General features: G+C 43.2%; 4 non-coding genes across 4 annotated transcripts; all 4 read left to right on the top strand.

The window, feature by feature from the left end:
* Positions 1 to 225: 225 nt before the first annotated feature.
* LOC142682016 (U2 spliceosomal RNA) lies at positions 226 to 416 on the top strand. Its single transcript, XR_012853830.1, has one exon. It is a non-coding gene; the product is annotated as a U2 spliceosomal RNA (small nuclear RNA).
* Positions 417 to 6,591: 6,175 nt separating this feature from the next.
* LOC142682114 (U2 spliceosomal RNA) lies at positions 6,592 to 6,790 on the top strand. Its single transcript, XR_012853904.1, has one exon. It is a non-coding gene; the product is annotated as a U2 spliceosomal RNA (small nuclear RNA).
* A 6,584-nt stretch (positions 6,791 to 13,374) lies between these two features.
* LOC142682055 (U2 spliceosomal RNA) lies at positions 13,375 to 13,561 on the top strand. Its single transcript, XR_012853865.1, has one exon. It is a non-coding gene; the product is annotated as a U2 spliceosomal RNA (small nuclear RNA).
* A 6,174-nt stretch (positions 13,562 to 19,735) lies between these two features.
* On the top strand, positions 19,736 to 19,930 carry LOC142682110 (U2 spliceosomal RNA). The gene has a single exon (XR_012853901.1). It is a non-coding gene; the product is annotated as a U2 spliceosomal RNA (small nuclear RNA).
* The last annotated feature ends 3,041 nt before the right edge of the window (positions 19,931 to 22,971 follow it).

Below are 22,971 nucleotides of genomic sequence, written 5' to 3'. Positions count from 1 at the left end.
GTTTTTATGTCGATTCCTCCTCTTTCAGCACTGCATTGTGGTGCAAGCAAAAGAAGCAAATCCTGTCTTGCTTCCTCTCCGGCCTTTATTCACCTCCCGCTTAGTAGCTGTGAGTGTGTGTGAGCCTGCAGGGCCCCATGGAATTGCCTAGGAGTAGGCTGAATCGCTGCAAGGGGTGAACAGCAGTATTGGGCAGGCTCGGTCAACGCGCGGCACGTTCGGGTTATCGCTTCTCGGCCTTTTGGCTAAGATCAAGTGTAGTATCCGTTCTTATCAGTTTAATATCTGATACGTCCCCTATCTGGGGACCATATATTAAATGGATTTTTAGAACAGGGAGATGGAAATAGAGCTTGCTCTGTCCACTCCACGCATTGACCTGGTATTGCAGTATTTCCAGGATCGGTGCACCCTTTCCTTATGTGTTTACTAAAATCAGATTCCAAAAGTGCTTTTTGTGTTTGCCATTGTTTTTGTCTTTCGGATGGGATCTCCCCTTTTAATCCCATTATTTCAACACCTGTTGGACAATGCATTTGTACAGTCATGTGTGATAATGAGCTAATTTATTAAATGCAATTAATTAATACATTGCCACCTCTTGTTTTGTGTCGTCTGTGTTTCTGTGTTTCCGGCATTTCACATTGGAACAGCTCATTCACCTTCCTTGTCTTCTCTCCGCCCTCCCTCCTAGGTAGGTTAAAGAGCTGCACCTGAGCCAGCCACTGATTGATGCAGCACCATAGTCAAATAGTGGAGTGGAGTAGGGGAACAGCAAACAGCCATTAAAGCAGCCAGCCCGCCGCCCGCCCGCCCGCCCGTCACAATGGACCTACCTGTGTACACTAGATGGATGTGATGGAATGTACTGTGGTCCCTACATTTCAAGAAGAAGTAAGAATTGCAGTTGCAACAAACCCTTGCTTGCCTACAAAGAGAGCAGCAATTTGGATTTGTTACTATGTTACCTGGAAGAATAACAAACTGTGCAAGGATGGAGGTTGTAGGAGCAAGGAGAACAAGTTGTCTGTAAAGTTGGTGGATGCCTATTTTCCATTTTGCAGTCCCTTGTCTCCCTCTTGTGGCCTCCTGGAGGCAACTAGCTGTGCAAAAAAAAGACAGCCTGGGGGCCGGCTGTTGCAGTGTTGCCCTTTCAGGCAACACTGAGTGACTGACTGAGCCGCACCGTCTTATATAAAGTTCAGACGGAACTTTGCACGTGTCATAGTGGAGACCTCAGGAGCCAGAGTAAGCTTTCTGACATCATAATGGGGCCTCAGAGATAAAAGCCTGGGCCCAGGCAGTTTTGGTCAGTGCTGCTCAGCAGGCAGCACTGGACTGGATTAAAGCTGATACAAGGTGTGAAAGGAGAAGGGGTGGCAGTGGGCATGCACTTACTGCTGCTGCTGCTGCCAGTGTTTGCACGGCAGGAGGGCATTTGGGCGTTGCCAGGAAGGCGTTTTTATGTCGATTCCTCCTCTTTCAGCACTGCATTGTGGTGCAAGCAAAAGAAGCAAATCCTGTCTTGCTTCCTCTCCGGCCTTTATTCACCTCCCGCTTAGTAGCTGTGAGTGTGTGTAAGCCTGCAGGGCCCCATGGAATTGCCTAGGAGTAGGCTGAATCGCTGCAAGGGGTGAACAGCAGTATTGGGCAGGCTCGGTCAACGCGCGGCCCGTTCGGGTTATCGCTTCTCGGCCTTTTGGCTCAGATCAGGGTTTATTGCTCTGGTCTGGGTCGGGGGTGCGAGTGTTCCTGTGGTAGCAGGAGACCTTTTGAGTGGCGATCCTCCTATGGTCCTGGACCGATAGGCTGAAAGATGGCAGGTATGGAATTTTCCTCAGGTATCCAGAAGACAGTCCGGCTGAAGGTGGAGATCTCAGACAGCGTGAAGAACAGCATCTCATATGTTGGACACGAAATTGTGGAAAAGATGGCGGGTATTTCCCTTGAAGATGATGTTTTTTGTATTCAGGAATCAAAGAAACAAGGTATCTATGACATTTCCTTTTATGTGGATGGAACCTGCCTGCTTTTCTATGAATGTCTGAAGACCAATGCATCTAACCAGGTACTGAGGAATGTCACATTTGTTCCACTGTTTGAACTAGAGGAAAAAACTGTCTTTATCCATGTATTTAACCCTTTCACGGATGTTAATATCCTAAAGAACTTTCTTGGACAGTACTGTTTAAGTGTGAAAGGAGGGGTAAGGCAGAAAAGTATCCTTAACATATTTAATGGAACATATAAATTCTGGGTAAAGCTAAGACCTGATGAAAGCTGTATTGGGGGAGTGAGACACCCACCTGCCAATTTTTCGGTGGCTGGAAACAGAGGCTACCTGTATTACCAAGGGCAGCCATCCTTTTGCAGGAACTGCTTTAAATTTGGCCATTTAAAGGAGGATTGCCCAGGGGTTAAACTGTGCAGAAACTGTAAAAATCCTGGACATGAGGCTGGGGCGTGTCCACAGCCTAGAGCCTGTGATTTATGTGGATTGACTGGGCATATGTACAGAGACTGTCCTGAGGTTGTCAAGAGGAGGGAAGAAAGGAAGAAGCAGGAGGAGGCTAGAAAGCAAAGGAACCAAATGGATCTTAATAGGAAGAGGGAGGAAGGAGCAAGAATCTTGAGGATGTCTGAGGAGGCGGAAAAAAGACAAAATGAAGCTGTGCAAGACCAGCAGCAGGTGGAGATGGGGGAGGGTTTGATTAGCCCAGCTGTGGAATCTCCCATGAGCATCTTGATCGATGAGTCAGCAAGAATAGACTGGTCTCTCTCCGAGGAAGATGAACCTCCTGGGGGGGAAGTGACTGTCACAGGTGCAGAATGTTTTCGTTCCCCCAGGAAAACGGCAAAAAAGCCACGTTTTGAGAAGGTGGAAGAAGAGGCGATTTCGTTGGAGAACCCATTCGAATCTTTATTTGAGGCCCATATGGATACAGGCTCTGGCGGAGAAGGTTCTTCCAAAGTACTCCAGAGGAAAATCCTAAAATAATGTCATTGCTAAATTTTCTTCCTTTGGGTTGTTTTAGATTATGTCTTTGAAGTTTTTGTCATCCAATGTGCGTATGTTTAGGAGTAGAGCCAGAAGAGCTCTTATACTAGATATATTAGCAAATCAAAATGTGGATGTAATTTGTGTTCAAGAGTGTGGATTGGATTTTGTGGTGGGGCAGGAGGAGTGGGTGCACGGGCCTGCAATATGGTCAGTGTCAAACAAAAATAGAAATGATGGTGTGGGGATTTTATTCAAAAACAAAAAAATAGAAATTTGCAGTCATACTGTTATTGAGGAGGGAAGGTGTGTGATGGTGGTGGTGAGATTTAATAGAGTGAATGTTCGTATAATTAATATATATGCTCCAACTAATAAGAATGAAAGAGTGGAATTGTTTGAAAAAGTGAAAATGTTTTTGCCTGGGAAGGATCCGGTTGTGTGGATAGGGGACTTTAATTGTGAGATTGATGGAAAAAATGTGGATGTGTCTGGTAATATGGTTAAAAATATATTGTTTGATTTTCAGTTGAAGGATGTGATAAAATTATGTGGGGTAGACCCCCAAGATACATATTTTTCAGACAGGGGTATTTATAGTTCAAGACTAGATATGTGTTTTGTGTCGAAATGTATTATGGGTAAAAAATATATGCAAATGAGGGTAATATATTCGGATCATGAGTGTGTGATGTGTGAACTGGTTTTGGATGTGGAATGTATAAGTGGGAGGGGTTTATGGAAATTAAATGTTAATTTGTTAGAAGATGAGGAGGTGTATGGGAAATATGTTAATTTGTATGGGAGTTGGTGTAGAAGGAAGAATGAGTTTGTAGATGTGTTGGAGTGGTGGGATTGGGTGAAGGAAAAGACAAAAGTATATTTTAAGAAAGTTGGTTATAGAAGAGCGGCTGGTAGAAGGAGAAAGTATGAGTGCTTGTATAAAAGATTGGGGTTTTTGAGAAGTTTGAAGAAGAATGGTTGGGAGGTGGATGAGAAGATTGAGGAAGTTAAGAAGAATATGAAAGAATGGATGGTGAAAAAGGGTAAGGAAATTATGTATCAAGCAAGATTGGATAAGTTAGAAAAGAATGAGAAATGTTCGAGATATTTTTTTAAAAAAGTGATTGGGAAGAAAGAGGATTTGGTATGTGTGTATGATAAGGATGGGAAGGTGGTAAAAGGGAAAGTGGTGTTAGGAGTGGTTGAAGAGTTTTACAGAGAATTGTATGCAGTAAAGGAGTGTGATAGAGATTTGGAGTCTGAAGTGGTGGCTGTGATTGAGAAGCAGGTGGAGAGAATGGAGTATGATAGGCTGATGAGAGGAGTTGGGGAGGAAGAGGTTAAATCAGCTATTGAAAGCATGTCAGTGAATAGAACACCGGGAGAGGATGGGTTGCCAGTGGAGTTTTATAAGCGAATGTGGGATGTGATTAAGTTAGATATGATTGAGATGTATGTTTTTATGCGGGACAAGTGTAGATTGGCGGAGAGTATGAAGAGTGGAGTGGTTGTGCTGATTTATAAGAAAGGGGATGAGAAGGATGTAAGGAATTGGAGACCTATAACTTTGTTGAATGTGGATTACAAGATTTTTGCTAAAATGATTGCCAATAGAATGAGAGATGTGATCGATCAGGTGATTGGGGAGGATCAAGTGTGTGGAATTCCTGGGAGAAGGATTGGGGAGAATCTTTGTTTGTTGAGAGATGTGTTGTGGGATGCAAGGGAGAGAAAGCAAGAGCTTAGTGTGTTATCTATTGATTTTGAAAAAGCGTTTGATAGGTTGTCGCATGATTTTTTGTTTAAAGTGTTGGTGAGGATGGGGTTTCCTGGAGAGTTTGTGAATATGGTGAGGATGTTGTATAAAGGTGTGGGCAGTAAGATTTTGATAAACGGATGGGTGAGTGAAGAAGTGAAGGTGTGTTCGGGTGTAAGACAGGGATGCCCTTTGTCCCCTATAGTCTTTGTGTGTGCTTTAGAACCATTATTAGAGATGATTAGGAAGGATAAGTGTATGAGAGGAGTACAGATTCCAGGGAGTGGTGGGAAAGAGCTGAAAGTGTTGGCATATATGGACGATGTGTGTGTGTTGTGTGATTCTTTTGCAGTTTTGAGGAGGGCAAAATTATTGGTGTCTTTGTTTTGTGGTGCGTCAGCTTTTAGGGTAAATTGGAAGAAAAGTGAGTATAAGAGGTTTGGAAGTTCAGGTATGAATGAGGACTTGGGTGTGAAAAGAGTGGACGGAGCGATTCAAATTTTGGGGGTTAAAATGGATGAAAAATTGGATGGAAGTGAGAGTTGGGTAGATGTGGAGAAAAGAGTGAGTAGGAAGTTGAGATTTTGGAGTTTGAGAGAGTTGACGTTTGAAGGAAAGATAATGGTGATAAAAAGTGTGATTTTGCCGATTTTTCTGTATCTTGCTGTGGTGTTTCCTCCGGGGTATATGGTTGTAAGGAAATTGAATAGAATTGTGTTTGTGTTTTTTTGGGGAACGACAATGGAGAGAGTGAAAAGAGAGACTGTGCTGAAGGACTGGGTGAATGGGGGTATGAATTTTCCTAATATTGAAGTGTATTTAGGGGTGAATGTGATGTTTGCAGTGAAGAGGATGCTGGGAGGTGATTGGAAATTTGCATGCATGGTGAGTTTTTTGGGTGGGAAGGTGTTAGGGAAAATAGGATGGATGAAAAGAGATTTAAGGAAGCCGTATGCGTTTGTGAGTCCTAAATGGTATGAGTTTATTGAGAATTTTATGAGGAAATTTGGATTGACAGCGGTGAAGAAAGAATGTTTGAAAGATAAGAAGAGTGTGTTTAAGTGTATAAAAGATGTGGAAGTCCAATGTAATATAAATATGGTGAGAGGTCAGTGTGTTGGTAAGGTGTGGAAGGGGTTGAGGACAGATGGTATTACAAATAGACAGAGAGAGATTGTATGGCAGAGTTTGCATGGTGGGTTGTCAGTTAGAGAGTTTCAGAAAAATCGTGGAGTTGTGAGGAGTGATTTGTGTCCGAGAGAGAATTGTGGTGGGAGTGAAAGTATAGTGCATCTGTTTTGGAATTGTGGGGTGGCACAGGGAGTTTGGAGGGGTATGGGTCCGTTACTTAAGGAGTTGGTTGGGATTAATAGGTTATGTATGGAAATAGTTTTGTTTGGGCTTGCGAGTGTAAGCCAGAAAAATCAAAGGGTATTATTTGTCATGTTAGCAATTATAAAAGAGGTTTTGTGGGATGTTAGGAACCTGTATGTGTTTAGAAAGAAAGATGTAACTGTGGAAGGATGTTTGAGAATGGTATTGGATAGGATGTATACAGTGTATTTGGTAGATAAGGAAAGGTTGGGGGAGGTGGATGCAGAAGGGATTTGGAAGGTTTTGAAGTGGAGGTATATGGTGAGAGTGTAGTGGAGGGGTGGAATTTTTTTGATATGATTTCTGTATTTGCTTTTTGTTATATGAAAATTTAAAAAAAAAAATCTAAATGAAAAAGCCTGATGATGATTGGATGGAACCGTTCAGAATGTCTAGGATACTGATAGTAAGTATCGACAGGATATGAACGAGTGCTTTTAAACAAAATTAATCCAAACCTGAAGGTTTTAAAAAAAAAAAAAAAAAAAAAAAAAAAAAAAAAAAAATCTGTTCTTATCAGTTTAATATCTGATACGTCCCCTATCTGGGGACCATATATTAAATGGATTTTTAGAACAGGGAGATGGAAATAGAGCTTGCTCTGTCCACTCCACGCATTGACCTGGTATTGCAGTATTTCCAGGACCGGTGCACCCTTTCCTTATGTGTTTACTAAAATCAGATTCCAAAAGTGCTTTTTGTGTTTGCCATTGTTTTTGTCTTTCGGATGGGATCTCCCCTTTTAATCCCATTATTTCAACACCTGTTGGACAATGCATTTGTACAGTCATGTGTGATAATGAGCTAATTTATTAAATGCAATTAATTAATACATTGCCACCTCTTGTTTTGTGTCGTCTGTGTTTCTGTGTTTCCGGCATTTCACATTGGAACAGCTCATTCACCTTCCTTGTCTTCTCTCCGCCCTCCCTCCTAGGTAGGTTAAAGAGCTGCACCTGAGCCAGCCACTGATTGATGCAGCACCATAGTCAAATAGTGGAGTGGAGTAGGGGAACAGCAAACAGCCATTAAAGCAGCCAGCCCGCCCGCCCGCCCGTCACAATGGACCTACCTGTGTACACTAGATGGATGTGATGGAATGTACTGTGGTCCCTACATTTCAAGAAGAAGTAAGAATTGCAGTTGCAACAAACCCTTGCTTGCCTACAAAGAGAGCAGCAATTTGGATTTGTTACTATGTTACCTGGAAGAATAACAAACTGTGCAAGGATGGAGGTTGTAGGAGCAAGGAGAACAAGTTGTCTGTAAAGTTGGTGGATGCCTATTTTCCATTTTGCAGTCCCTTGTCTCCCTCTTGTGGCCTCCTGGAGGCAACTAGCTGTGCAAAAAAAAGACAGCCTGGGGGCCGGCTGTTGCAGTGTTGCCCTCTCAGGCAACACTGAGTGACTGACTGAGCCGCACCGTCTTATATAAAGTTCAGACGGAACTTTGCACGTGTCATAGTGGAGACCTCAGGAGCCAGAGCCAGCTTTCTGACATCATAATGGGGCCTCAGAGATAAAAGCCTGGGCCCAGGCAGTGTTGGTCAGTGCTGCTCAGCAGGCAGCACTGGACTGGATTAAAGCTGATACAAGGTGTGAAAGGAGAAGGGGTGGCAGTGGGCATGCACTTACTGCTGCTGCTGCTGCTGCTGCCAGTGTTTGCACGGCAGGAGGGCATTTGGGCGTTGCCAGGAAGGCGTTTTTATGTCGATTCCTCCTCTTTCAGCACTGCATTGTGGTGCAAGCAAAAGAAGCAAATCCTGTCTTGCTTCCTCTCCGGCCTTTATTCACCTCCCGCGTAGCTGTGAGTGTGTGTGAGCCTGCAGGGCCCCATGGAATTGCCTAGGAGTAGGCTGAATCGCTGCAAGGGTGAACAGCAGTATTGGGCAGGCTCGGTCAACTTGCGGCCCGTTCGGGTTATCGCTTCTCGGCCTTCTGGCTGAGATCAAGTGTAGTTCTGATTACTTGTAGTCAGTGCTGCCTGGTCTTGGTTAGGAGGTGCTCAGGTACCCTCTCTCTCGGCCTCGGGGGATCGTCCAGGTTCGCCTGGACTTCACCCCCGTGCTGCTATTTGGGAGAGAGGCTTAGTCCTGAGCAACGAGTTGCGATCCACATACCCCCGTGTAGGCTTCGGCCGAAAAGGGGAGGCTGCGTAGACGTTACGTCACCAACGGGTGGCGTGACTATTCCAAAAAAATAAAAGATTCACTATGGATGAAAATCCAGGTGACATACCGGCGTATGCCCGGATTAAGAATACCGTGCGAGTTATTCTTTCGGAGGAGAAGGCGACGACTTGCGGCTTGAAATTCGTGGTGGAGACCGTGCTTGTTGGCATTTTCAATGTCCAAAAGAGGGAGATTTTGGCAGTGCAGGACTACCCAAGAAGAAGAACCTATGACATCACATTTATACAGAATGGAGTATTCCAAGATCTGCTGGCGGCATATGCAGTAAAAAAGGACCCGAGACTGGACGGAGTGGATTTTTACGAGCATGTTTTGGACATCACAAAAATGATTGTTATTAAGATGTACTGCCCATTTGCTGACGTAAAAGATGTGATGTCCTTTTTATCCCCCTATTTTAAAACGGTAAAGTGTATTGGCAAAGTCATGAATGAGGTTGGGGTCTGGACCTCTAAATGGAGATTTCTAGTGACATGCTACAGAGATGCCAATTTTACAGGAGGGATAATGCTGCCGCCAGCACGTTTTAAATTAGGAGATATGGCAGGAGACTTTTATTTTTCAGGGATGCCTCCATTCTGTAGGAAATGCCAAAAGTACGGTCACACCAATGAGTCCTGCGAGAGCACCTGTAGGAACTGTGGCAGCTCTGAGCACGAGGCCAAAACTTGCCCTCTGGGGAAAAGGTGTCGATATTGCAGCCGAGTTGGTCACCTTTTTGCATTTTGTCCCCACAGATCGGAACAACCCGAGGTCCGGCCGAGGCGTCCCGAGCAGCCAGCAGGCCAGATCGTACCCCCAGAAGGAGAGGAACCCCAAGGAGAAGGCCAGGATGAGATGGATACCTCTAGCAGACCCCCCCAAACAGGTGACCCAAAAGAGCAGAGACGGAACAAGCGTCGATCCAGTGATCAGCGGACGAAAAAGCCCCCCCAGGAAACTGGGGAGACGGGTAGTTCGGATGAAGCTGATCCTACTGGTCCGCAAGAGATGCTGGGTCAGCCTGTACCTGAGGCAGAGGACCCGGGCGGAGCGGCAGCGACACACAAGCGACGTAGGGCGTACTCGGAGGTGGCAGCGGGGGTGCCGATGGAAGTACCTGCATTGGCGAAGGCAGGGAAACCACTGGACGTGCCCCCAAAAGTGACAACTAAAGGTCCACCCCCTTCTAGCCAGTTGGGGGATACACGGACAGCTGCCTCCGAGGTGACGGAGGTCCCAGAGACGTCAGGGAGCGCAATTCCTGCCCCTATCGAAGGGGAGGTCGCTGCCAAAAAAGCTCCTGCAGATGAAATATTGCCCGTGGAGTCCATATGGGATCCTTTCATGATTAGTGCCTCAGGTTTGGCGGGGGGTCAGCTAAGTGATGGGAGTTCCTCTCCTACCTTCTCTATTTTTTCCGTGGACTCCAGAATCGAAGGTTATGAGAGTCCTAGTGGGGTCTCTGGCGATGCGGAGGACTGCTGAGGCCACCTCGGGTAAGATTATAAAGACTGTCTCTCTCCCTTTTCCTCATGGCTGAGTTATGTGGTCTTTCCTTAAATGTAAGAAGCGTGCATTCTAAGACAAGAAGAGCTGCCCTGTTTGATTACCTCTCTATTCTTACCGCGTCAGTTTTTTTCCTACAGGAATGCTGCATCCCACATCGCATGGACTATAAAAAATATGAAAGAGATTGGAGACTCGGACCTTCGGTGTGGTCCGGGTCTAACGAATCTAAAGCCGCAGGTGTCGCCATTTTATTTAAAGGGAACGTTTTAATTGACAGTTTTTATGAAATTTTACCAGGCAGAATTTTAATGGTCAAAGCTTTTATAGACGGTATTAAATGGCAGTTTTTAAACTTTTATGGTTCTCCTGAGAGAAATGAAAGAGCTAGAATGCTAGAGATTTTACCCCTTTTTATTAATGATTCAGAACCACTTGTTTTAGCGGGTGATTTTAATTGTATTTTAAAGGGGGAACGCCGGTTCTCTAATTCAGTAAGCAGGAACTACGACAAGACCTCGTCAATTTTAAAAGATATTGTTACTGATTTTAAACTCACCGATGTTTTTAAAAAATGTAACAGGGATTTATGTGAAGAGGCCGGCGTTACCTGGAGCAACGTGACCTGCAGCTCCAGGATTGATTTTATCTTCTGCTCTTATCAAATACTGCCTTTTAAATGTGATATTAACCCAAACGTCTTTTCTGACCATAAGTTATTGTATTTTAAAGTGAAATGTGATAACCAAAGAAGAACTCCGAAAAAAGCCTGGAAATTAAACGTATCCCTTTTAGAAGATCCGCAAATTTTAGCTGATTTTATTACCTTTTACAAAGGCTGCAGACGGGTAAGACATCCCAATATGCCCATCGTCACCTGGTGGGAAAAAATGAAAGTTAAAATAAGAGATTTTTTTATTAAGATTGGGATGAGAAAAGCAAAAGAGAAATGCAAATTTTATGCAAATTTAAATACCCGTCTGCAGACCCAATATAAATTCAGAGAACAGGGTATGCTGGTGGACAAGGAGATCATTGAGATTAAAAAAGAGATCTCCCAGTGCCTGGAGCAGAGGGGAAAGGAAATAATCTTTCGCTGTAAGGTAAAACATCTTGAGGAGAACGAGACCTGCTCCAGGTACTTTTTTAAGAAAATCAATGATAAGCATACCCTGTTGGATAATATTGAAGGTGAAACAAATACCCAAAATATTTTAAAAAAGGTACATGGGTTTTATGCGGATCTTTTTAATGTTAAAAACATTGACAATGCTTTTATGAATGACTCATTGAAGGAGGTTGATGCTGTTTTAGATCCTGTCTCCCAAAACTTTTTATTACAGGAGATTTCAGAACAAGAAATTTTAGAAACTACCAAGAGTTTTAAAACAGGTAAAGTCCCTGGTCCTGATGGTATACCCATAGAGTTTTATGTTCTATTTTACGGTGTTTTAAAGGAAGATCTCCACTCTCTTTTTACACAAGTTTTTAGAACAAAAGCCCTCCCGGGGTCCTGGAAGAAAGGTGAGGTGTCCCTGCTGTACAAAAAGGGGGACAAAACCGACATTAAAAACTGGAGACCAATTACACTGCTAAATTGCGACTACAAGATAATGGCTAAAATTTGTGCAAATAGATTAAAAGCAGTCGTAAACAAAATAATTCACTCCAACCAGGTCTGTGGGATACCCGGGAGGAGCATATGGGATAACCTGAACCTTTTAAAAGATGTTATTAATGACACAAAGGAGAGGAAAGGCAAAATGGCAGTTTTAACAATCGACTTTGAGAAAGCCTTTGACAGAGTGTCACACTTTTATCTTTTTAAGGTTTTAGAGAAAATGGGTATACCGGAAGGTTTTATACAGTCTCTGAAGGCCTTTTATGACAACTGCACTAGCAAGATTTTAGTCAAAGGTTTTAAAACACAGGATGTCCTTTTAAATTCCGGAGTGAAGCAGGGGTGTCCCTTGTCCCCACTACTTTTTATTTGTGCAATTGAGCCTCTACTGTGCACCTTGAGGAAAAGCAAACAGATACGTGGAGTCCCCCTGCCGGGCGGGGGGGGACTAGAGGCAAAGGTAGTGGGGTACATGGATGATGTCGCGGTACTGTGTAGGGACACCCTATCACTACAAACAACTTTAAGACAGATCTATAAGTTTTGTTGCTCCTCCGGTTTTAAAGTCAATTTTAATAAAAGTAACATTTTAAACATTGGCAATATGATTTTACAGGACATTCCAGTCCCTGTGTCAGAGACTGTGCAGATTTTAGGGGTCTCCTTCAATGAGTTAAACAATGGTTTTAACAGTTGGGACTTGGTGGCACAAAAAGTTAATAAAAAGATTTGTATGTGGAATTTGAGAAAGCTGACCATGGAGGGAAAAGTTTTAATTACCAAAATGGTGATTTTACCGATTTTATTATATTTGAGTATGGTTTTCCCTCCCCCTGATATTTTATTAAAAAAAATAAACAAAGCTTGTTTTACATTTTTATGGAACTCCAAAATGGAAAAACTCAGGAGAGAGAAGGTGATGATGCCAAAACTAATGGGTGGTAAGGATTTCCCTGACATAAAGACCTTTCTTTTAATCAAATTTTTTACTGCATGTCTTAACGCTGCTTTTAAGGATCACTACTGGTCATATTTTATCCGTTTTAACACCGGTTATTTTATGAGGAGGAACGGATGGCTCTCCACGGTTTTAAGCTCCCCGTATGCTTTTAACCTCCCTGACCAGTACAAGATTTTAGAGAAAATTGTGAACCTTTTTAACTTGAAAGGCAAGAGAATTGAAGACGTGCAAAATAGTAAAAGTGTTTTAAAAAAGATAAAAGAAAATGTTTTAGTAGCCCCCATTAGTAATTTTAGTGAACAAAAGTGCAAACAAATATGGAGAATGGTAAATATTAATTATCTTTTTAATCCTCAGAAAGATCTGGCCTGGAGTTGTGCCCACGAGTGTCTTCCATGCCGGGCATTCCAGCATCGAAGGGGACTGACCAACTCGGCTGCGTGTCCAAGGGGAGGTTGCAGAGATGATGAGACAGTCTACCACCTTTTCTGGCAGTGCTACTACGCGCAATTGGTGTGGTCAAGAATCCTCCCCTTGGCACAGAAGATTACAGGACTACAGAGATTTACTAGCGATGGCGTTTTTTATGGATGTCTGGAATGCCCAACACAGACCCGAAAAATGATGGCATGGAAGATCACTAACTGCGTCAAAGCAGCTCTGTGGGCGGCCAGAAACATTCTTTTATTTAAACATGACGTTTTAACTGTGGATGATGTTTTAGCCATTTGTTTAAGTGAGATGCACAAGTATTTTCTTTTAGATAAAAAACTCTCTCCTGTTTTATGTAGAAAATGGTTTTTTAGTGAATGGAGTTCCATAATTTGATGCCACCAAGTGCCCTTTTATAAGTTATGTGATTTTATCTGATAACTTGTATTTATTATTATACCATTGTTGTAAACCCTGTGTATTTATTGATTTATTGTAAAAATGTAAAAACTTGTAAATCCTTTTTTTGTCGAAAATTTTAAATAAACGGTTACCTCCTTTGTTGGGGTAGTCAACTCAAAAAATCTGTTCTTATCAGTTTAATATCTGATACGTCCCCTATCTGGGGACCATATATTAAATGGATTTTTAGAACAGGGAGATGGAAATAGAGCTTGCTCTGTCCACTCCACGCATTGACCTGGTATTGCAGTATTTCCAGGACCGGTGCACCCTTTCCTTATGTGTTTACTAAAATCAGATTCCAAAAGTGCTTTTTGTGTTTGCCATTGTTTTTGTCTTTCGGATGGGATCTCCCCTTTTAATCCCATTATTTCAACACCTGTTGGACAATGCATTTGTACAGTCATGTGTGATAATGAGCTAATTTATTAAATGCAATTAATTAATACATTGCCACCTCTTGTTTTGTGTCGTCTGTGTTTCTGTGTTTCCGGCATTTCACATTGGAACAGCTCATTCACCTTCCTTGTCTTCTCTCCGCCCTCCCTCCTAGGTAGGTTAAAGAGCTGCACCTGAGCCAGCCACTGATTGATGCAGCACCATAGTCAAATAGTGGAGTGGAGTAGGGGAACAGCAAACAGCCATTAAAGCAGCCAGCCCGCCCGCCCGCCCGCCCGTCACAATGGACCTACCTGTGTACACTAGATGGATGTGATGGAATGTACTGTGGTCCCTACATTTCAAGAAGAAGTAAGAATTGCAGTTGCAACAAACCCTTGCTTGCCTACAAAGAGAGCAGCAATTTGGATTTGTTACTATGTTACCTGGAAGAATAACAAACTGTGCAAGGATGGAGGTTGTAGGAGCAAGGAGAACAAGTTGTCTGTAAAGTTGGTGGATGCCTATTTTCCATTTTGCAGTCCCTTGTCTCCCTCTTGTGGCCTCCTGGAGGCAACTAGCTGTGCAAAAAAAAGACAGCCTGGGGGCCGGCTGTTGCAGTGTTGCCCTCTCAGGCAACACTGAGTGACTGACTGAGCCGCACCGTCTTATATAAAGTTCAGACGGAACTTTGCACGTGTCATAGTGGAGACCTCAGGAGCCAGAGCCAGCTTTCTGACATCATAATGGGGCCTCAGAGATAAAAGCCTGGGCCCAGGCAGTGTTGGTCAGTGCTGCTCAGCAGGCAGCACTGGACTGGATTAAAGCTGATACAAGGTGTGAAAGGAGAAGGGGTGGCAGTGGGCATGCACTTACTGCTGCTGCTGCTGCTGCTGCTGCCAGTGTTTGCACGGCAGGAGGGCATTTGGGCGTTGCCAGGAAGGCGTTTTTATGTCGATTCCTCCTCTTTCAGCACTGCATTGTGGTGCAAGCAAAAGAAGCAAATCCTGTCTTGCTTCCTCTCCGGCCTTTATTCACCTCCCGCTTAGTAGCTGTGAGTGTGTGTGAGCCTGCAGGGCCCCATGGAATTGCCTAGGAGTAGGCTGAATCGCTGCAAGGGGTGAACAGCAGTATTGGGCAGGCTCGGTCAACGCGCGGCCCGTTCGGGTTATCGCTTCTCGGCCTTTTGGCTCAGATCAGAGTTTATTGCTCTGGTCTGGGTTGGGGGTGCGAGTGTTCCTGTGGTAGCAGGAGACCTTTTGAGTGGCGATCCTCCTATGGTCCTGGACCGATAGGCTGAAAGATGGCAGGTATGGAATTTTCCTCAGGTATCCAGAAGACAGTCCGGCTGAAGGTGGAGATCTCAGACAGCGTGAAGAACAGCATCTCATATGTTGGACACGAAATTGTGGAGAAGATGGCTGGTATTTCCCTGGAAGATGATGTTTTTTGTATTCAAGAATCAAAGAAACAAGGTATCTATGACATTTCCTTTTATGTGGATGGGACCTGCCTGCTTTTCTATGAATGCCTGAAGACTAATGCAGCAAACCAGGTACTGAGGAATGTCACATTTGTTCCGTTGTTTGAACTAGAGGAAAAAACTGTCTTTATCCATGTGTTTAACCCTTTCACGGATGTTAATATCCTAAAGAACTTTCTTGGACAATATTGTTTGAGTGTGAAAGGAGGGGTAAGGCAGAAAAGTATCCTTAACATATTTAATGGAACATACAAATTCTGGGTAAAGCTAAGACCTGATGAAGGCTGTATTGGGGGAGTGAGACACCCACCTGCCAATTTTTCTGTGGCTGGAAACAGAGGCTACCTGTATTACCAAGGACAGCCATCCTTTTGCAGGAACTGTTTTAAATTTGGCCATTTAAAGGAGGATTGCCCAGGGGTTAAACTGTGCAGGAACTGTAAAAATCCTGGACATGAGGCTGGGGCGTGTCCACAGCCTAGAGCCTGTGATTTATGTGGATTGACTGGACATATGTACAGAGACTGTCCTGAAGTGGTAAAGAGGAGGGAAGAAAGGAAGAAGCAGGAGGAGGCTAGGAAGCAAAGGAATCAAATGGATCTTGATAGGAAGAGGGAGGAAGGAGCAAGAATCTTGAGGATGTCTGAGGAGGCTGAAAAAAGACAAAATGAAGCTGTGCAAGACCAGCAGCAGGTGGAGATGGGGGAGGGGTTGATTAGCCCAGCTGTGGAATCTCCCATGAGCATTCTGATGGATGAGTCAGCAAGAATAGACTGGTCTCTCTCTGAGGAAGATGAACCTCCTGGGGGGGAAGTGACTGTCACAGGTGCAGAATGTTTTCGTCCCCCCAGGAAAACGGCAAAAAAGCCACGTTTTGAGAAGGTGGAAGAAGAGGCGATTTCGTTGGAGAACCCATTCGAATCTTTATTTGAGGCCCATATGGATACAGGCTCTGGCGGAGAAAGTTCTTCCAAAGTACTCCAGAGGAAAATCTTAAAATAATGGCGTTGCTAAATTTTCTTCCTTTGGGTTGTTTTAGATTATGTCTTTGAAGTTTTTGTCATCCAATGTGCGTATGTTTAGGAGTAGAGCCAGAAGAGCTCTTATACTAGACATATTAGCAAATCAAAATGTTGATGTCATTTGTGTTCAAGAGTGTGGATTGGATTTTGTGGTGGGGCAGGAGGAGTGGGTGCACGGGCCTGCAATATGGTCAGTGTCAAACAAAAATAGAAATGATGGTGTGGGGATTTTATTCAAAAACAAAAAAATAGAAATATGCAGTCATACTGTTATTGAGGAGGGAAGGTGTGTGATGGTGGTGGTGAGATTTAATAGAGTGAATGTTCGTATAATTAATATATATGCTCCAGTTAATAAGAATGAAAGAGTGGAACTGTTTGAAAAAGTGAAAATGTTTTTGCCTGGGAAGGATCCGGTTGTGTGGATAGGAGACTTTAATTGTGAGATTGATGGAAAAAATGTGGATGTGTCTGGTAATGTGGTTAAAAATATATTGTTTGATTTTCAGTTGAAGGATGTGATAAAATTATGTGGGGTAGACCCCCAAGATACATATTTTTCAGACAGGGGTATTTATAGTTCAAGACTAGATATGTGTTTTGTGTCGAAAGGTGTGATGGGTAAAAACTATATGCAAATGAGGGTAATATATTCAGATCATGAGTGTGTGATGTGTGAACTGGTTTTGGATGTGGAATGTATAAGTGGGAGGGGTTTATGGAAATTAAATGTTAATTTGTTAGAAGATGAGGAGGTGTATGGGAAATATGTTAATTTGTATGGGAGTTGGTGTAGAAGGAAGAATGAGTTTGTAGATGTGTTAGAGTGGTGGGATTGGGTGAAGGAAAAGACAAAAGTATATTTTAAGAAAGCTGGTTATAGAAGAGCGGCTGGTAGAAGGAGAAAGTATGAGTGCTTGTATAAAAGATTGGGGTTTTTGAGAAGTTTGAAGAAGAATGGTTGGGAGGTGGATGAGAAGATTGAGGAAGTTAAGAAGAATATGAAAGAATGGATGGTGAAAAAGGGTAAGGAAATTATGTATCAAGCAAGATTGGATAAGTTAGAAAAGAATGAGAAATGTTCGAGATATTTTTTTTAAAAAGTGATTGGGAAGAAAGAGGATTTGGTATGTGTATATGATAAGGATGGGAATCTGGTAAAAGGGAAAGTGGTGTTAGGAGTGGTTGAAGAGTTTTACAGAGAATTGTATGCAGTAAAGGAGTGTGATAGAGATTTGGAGTCTGAGGTGGTGGCTGTGATTGAGAAGCAGGTGGAGAGAATGGAGTGTGATAGGCTGATGAGAGGAGTTGGGGAGGAAGAGGTTAAATCAGCTATTGAAAGCATGTCAGTGAATAGAACACCGGGAGAGGATGGGTTGCCAGTGGAGTTTTATAAGAGAATGTGGGATGTGATTAAGCTAGATATGATTGAGATATATGTTTTTATGCGGGAAAAGTGTAGATTGGCGGAGAGTATGAAGAGTGGAGTGGTTGTGCTGATTTATAAGAAAGGGGATGAGAAGGATGTAAGGAATTGGAGACCTATAACTTTGTTGAATGTGGATTATAAGATTTTTGCTAAAATGATTGCCAATAGAATGAGAGATGTGATAGATCAGGTGATTGGGGAGGATCAAGTGTGTGGAATTCCTGGGAGAAGGATTGGGGAGAATCTTTGTTTGTTGAGAGATGTGTTGTGGGATGCAAGGGAGAGAAAGCAAGAGGTTAGTGTGTTGTCTATTGATTTTGAAAAAGCATTTGATAGGTTGTCGCATGATTTTCTGTTTAAAGTGTTGGTGAGGATGGGGTTTCCTGGAGAGTTTGTGAATATGGTGAGGATGTTGTATAAGGGTGTGGGCAGTAAGGTTTTGATAAACGGATGGGTGAGCGAAGAAGTGAAGGTGTGTTCGGGTGTAAGACAGGGATGCCCTTTGTCCCCTATAGTCTTTGTGTGTGCTTTAGAACCATTATTAGAGATGATTAGGAAGGATAAGTGTATGAGAGGGGTGCAAATTCCAGGGAGTGGTGGAAAAGAGCTGAAAGTGTTGGCGTATATGGACGATGTGTGTGTGCTGTGTGATTCTTTTGCAGTTTTGAGGAGGGCGAAATTATTGGTGTCTTTGTTTTGTGGTGCGTCAGCTTTTAGGGTAAATTGGAAGAAAAGTGAGTATAAGAGGTTTGGAAGTTCAGGTATGAATGAGGACTTGGGTGTGAAAAGAGTGGACGGAGCGATTCAAATTTTGGGGGTTAAAATGGATGAAAAATTGGATGGAAGTGAGAGTTGGGTAGATGTGGAGAAAAGAGTGAGTAGGAAGTTGAGATTTTGGAGTTTGAGAGAGTTGACGTTTGAAGGAAAGATAATGGTGATAAAAAGTGTGATTTTGCCGATTTTTCTGTATCTTGCTGTGGTGTTTCCTCCGGGGTATATGGTTGTAAGGAAATTGAATAGAATTGTGTTTGTGTTTTTTTGGGGAACGACAATGGAGAGAGTGAAAAGAGAGACTGTGTTGAAGGACTGGGTGAATGGGGGTATGAATTTTCCTAATATTGAAGTGTATTTAGGGGTGAATGTGATGTTTGCAGTGAAGAGGATGCTGGGAGGTGATTGGAAATTTGCATGCATGGTGAGATTTTTGGGTGGGAAGGTGTTGGGAAAAATAGGATGGATGAAAAGAGATTTAAGGAAGCCGTATGCGTTTGTGAGTCCTAAATGGTATGAGTTTATTGAGAATTTTATGAGGAAGTTTGGATTGACAGCGGTGAAGAAAGAATGTTTGAAAGATAAGAAGAGTGTGTTTAAGTGTATAAAAGATATGGAAGTCCAATGTAATATAAATATGGTAAGAGGTCAGTGTGTTGGTAAGGTGTGGAAGGGGTTGAGGACAGATGGTATTACAAATAGACAGAGAGAGATTGTATGGCAGAGTTTGCATGGTGGGTTGTCAGTTAGAGAGTTTCAGAAAAATCGTGGAGTTGTGAGGAGTGATTTGTGTCCGAGAGAGAATTGTGGTGGGAGTGAAAGTATAGTTCATCTGTTTTGGAATTGTGGGGTGGCACAGGGAGTTTGGAGGGGTATGGGTCCGTTACTTAAGGAGTTGGTTGGGATTAATAGGTTATGTATGGAAATAGTTTTGTTTGGGCTTGCGAGTGTAAGTCAGAAAAATCAAAGGGTATTATTTGTCATGTTAGCAATTATAAAAGAGGTTTTGTGGGATGTTAGGAACCTGTATGTGTTTAGAAAGAAAGATGTAACTGTGGAAGGATGTTTGAGAATGGTATTGGATAGGATGTATACAGTGTATTTGGTAGATAAGGAAAGGTTGGGGGAGGTGGATGCAGAAGGGATTTGGAAGGTTTTGAAGTGGAGGTATATGGTGAGAGTGTAGTGGAGGGGTGGAATTTTTGATATTGTTTCTGTATTTGCTTTGTGTTATATGAAAATTTAAAAAACTAAAATGAAAAAGCCTGATGATGATTGGATGGAATCGTTCAGAATGTCTTGGATACTGATAGTAAGTATCGACAGGATATGAACGAGTGTTTTTAAAAATAATCAATCCAAACCTGAAGGTTTTAAAAAAAAAAAAAAAAAAAAAAAAAAAAAAAAATCTGTTCTTATCAGTTTAATATCTGATACGTCCCCTATCTGGGGACCATATATTAAATGGATTTTTAGAACAGGGAGATGGAAATAGAGCTTGCTCTGTCCACTCCACGCATTGACCTGGTATTGCAGTATTTCCAGGACCGGTGCACCCTTTCCTTATGTGTTTACTAAAATCAGATTCCAAAAGTGCTTTTTGTGTTTGCCATTGTTTTTGTCTTTCGGATGGGATCTCCCCTTTTAATCCCATTATTTCAACACTTGTTGGACAATGCATTTGTACAGTCATGTGTGATAATGAGCTAATTTATTAAATGCAATTAATTAATACATTGCCACCTCTTGTTTTGTGTCGTCTGTGTTTCTGTGTTTCCGGCATTTCACATTGGAACAGCTCATTCACCTTCCTTGTCTTCTCTCCGCCCTCCCTCCTAGGTAGGTTAAAGAGCTGCACCTGAGCCAGCCACTGATTGATGCAGCACCATAGTCAAATAGTGGAGTGGAGTAGGGGAACAGAAAACAGCCATTAAAGCAGCCAGCCCGCCCGCCCGCCCGTCACAATGGACCTACCTGTGTACACTAGATGGATGTGATGGAATGTACTGTGGTCCCTACATTTCAAGAAGAAGTAAGAATTGCAGTTGCAACAAACCCTTGCTTGCCTACAAAGAGAGCAGCAATTTGGATTTGTTACTATGTTACCTGGAAGAATAACAAACTGTGCAAGGATGGAGGTTGTAGGAGCAAGGAGAACAAGTTGTCTGTAAAGTTGGTGGATGCCTATTTTCCATTTTGCAGTCCCTTGTCTCCCTCTTGTGGCCTCCTGGAGGCAACTAGCTGTGCAAAAAAAAAGACAGCCTGGTGGCCGGCTGTTGCAGTGTTGCCCTCTCAGGCAACACTGAGTGACTGACTGAGCCGCACCGTCTTATATAAAGTTCAGACGGAACTTTGCACGTGTCATAGTGGAGACCTCAGGAGCCAGAGCCAGCTTTCTGACATCATAATGGGGCCTCAGAGATAAAAGCCTGGGCCCAGGCAGTGTTGGTCAGTGCTGCTCAGCAGGCAGCACTGGACTGGATTAAAGCTGATACAAGGTGTGAAAGGAGAAGGGGTGGCAGTGGGCATGCACTTACTGCTGCTGCTGCTGCTGCTGCTGCCAGTGTTTGCACGGCAGGAGGGCATTTGGGCGTTGCCAGGAAGGCGTTTTTATGTCGATTCCTCCTCTTTCAGCACTGCATTGTGGTGCAAGCAAAAGAAGCAAATCCTGTCTTGCTTCCTCTCCGGCCTTTATTCACCTCCCGCTTAGTAGCTGTGAGTGTGTGTGAGCCTGCAGGGCCCCATGGAATTGCCTAGGAGTAGGCTGAATCGCTGCAAGGGGTGAACAGCAGTATTGGGCAGGCTCGGTCAACGCGCGGCCCGTTCGGGTTATCGCTTCTCGGCCTTTTGGCTCAGATCAGAGTTTATTGCTCTGGTCTGGGTCGGGGGTGCGAGTGTTCCTGTGGTAGCAGGAGACCTTTTGAGTGGCGATCCTCCTATGGTCCTGGACCGATAGGCTGAAAAGATGGCAGGTATGGAATTTTCCTCAGGTATCCAGAAGACAGTCCGGCTGAAGGTGGAGATCTCTGACAGCGTGAAGAACAGCATCTCATATGTTGGACACGAAATTGTGGAGAAGATGGCGGGTATTTCCCTGGAAAATGATGTATTTTGTATTCAAGAATCAAAAAAACAAGGTATCTATGACATTTCCTTTTATGTGGATGGGACCTGCCTGCTCTTTTATGAATGCCTGAAGACTAATGCATCTAACCAGGTACTGAGGAATGTCACATTTGTTCCACTGTTTGAACTAGAGGAAAAAACTGTCTTTATCCATGTATTTAACCCTTTCACGGATGTTAATATCCTAAAGAACTTTCTTGGACAGTACTGTTTAAGTGTGAAAGGAGGGGTAAGGCAGAAAAGTATCCTTAACATCTTTAATGGAACATATAAATTCTGGGTGAAATTAAGACCTGATGAAAGCTGTATTGGGGGAGTGAGACACCCACCTGCCAATTTTTCTGTGGCTGGAAACAGAGGCTACCTGTATTATCAAGGACAGCCATCCTTTTGCAGGAACTGCTTTAAATTTGGCCATTTAAAGGAGGATTGCCCAGGGGTTAAACTGTGCAGGAACTGTAAAAATCCTGGACATGAGGCTGGGGCGTGTCCACAGCCTAGAGCCTGTGATTTATGTGGATTGACTGGGCATATGTACAGAGACTGTCCTGAGGTTGTCAAGAGGAGGGAAGAAAGAAAGAAGCAGGAGGAAGCTAGAAAGCAAAGGAACCAAATGGATCTTGATAGGAAGAGGGAGGAAGGAGCAAGAATCTTGAGGATGTCTGAGGAGGCTGAAAAAAGACAAAATGAAGCTGTGCAAGACCAGCAGGAGATGGGGGAGGGGTTGATTAGCCCAGCTGTGGAATCTCCCATGAGCATTCTGATGGATGAGTCAGCAAGAATAGACTGGTCTCTCTCTGAGGAAGATGAACCTCCTGGGGGGGAAGTGACTGTCACAGGTGCAGAATGTTTTCGTCCCCCCAGGAAAACGGCAAAAAAGCCACGTTTTGAGAAGGTGGAAGAAGAGGCGATTTCGTTGGAGAACCCATTCGAATCTTTATTTGAGGCCCATATGGATACAGGCTCTGGCGGAGAAGGTTCTTCCAAAGTACTCCAGAGGAAAATCTTAAAATAATGGCGTTGCTAAATTTTCTTCCTTTGGGTTGTTTTAGATTATGTCTTTGAAGTTTTTGTCATCCAATGTGCGTGTGTTTAGGAGTAGAGCCAGAAGTGCTCTTATACTAGATATATTAGCAAATCAAAATGTTGATGTCATTTGTGTTCAAGAGTGTGGATTGGATTTTGTGGTGGGGCAGGAGGAGTGGGTGCACGGGCCTGCAATATGGTCAGTGTCAAACAAAAATAGAAATGATGGTGTGGGGATTTTATTCAAAAACAAAAAAATAGAAATTTGCAGTCATACTGTTATTGAGGAGGGAAGGTGCGTGATGGTGGTGGTGAGATTTAATAGAGTGAATGTTCGTATAATTAATATATATGCTCCAGTTAATAAGAATGAAAGAGTGGAATTGTTTGAAAAAGTGAAAATGTTTTTGCCTGGGAAGGATCCGGTTGTGTGGATAGGGGACTTTAATT

The sequence above is a fragment of the Rhinoderma darwinii genome, assembly GCF_050947455.1.
Source record: "Rhinoderma darwinii isolate aRhiDar2 chromosome 2 unlocalized genomic scaffold, aRhiDar2.hap1 SUPER_2_unloc_7, whole genome shotgun sequence".
Classification (NCBI taxonomy): Eukaryota; Metazoa; Chordata; class Amphibia; order Anura; family Rhinodermatidae; genus Rhinoderma; species Rhinoderma darwinii.
This window is presented reverse-complemented; position numbering and strand designations above follow the sequence as displayed.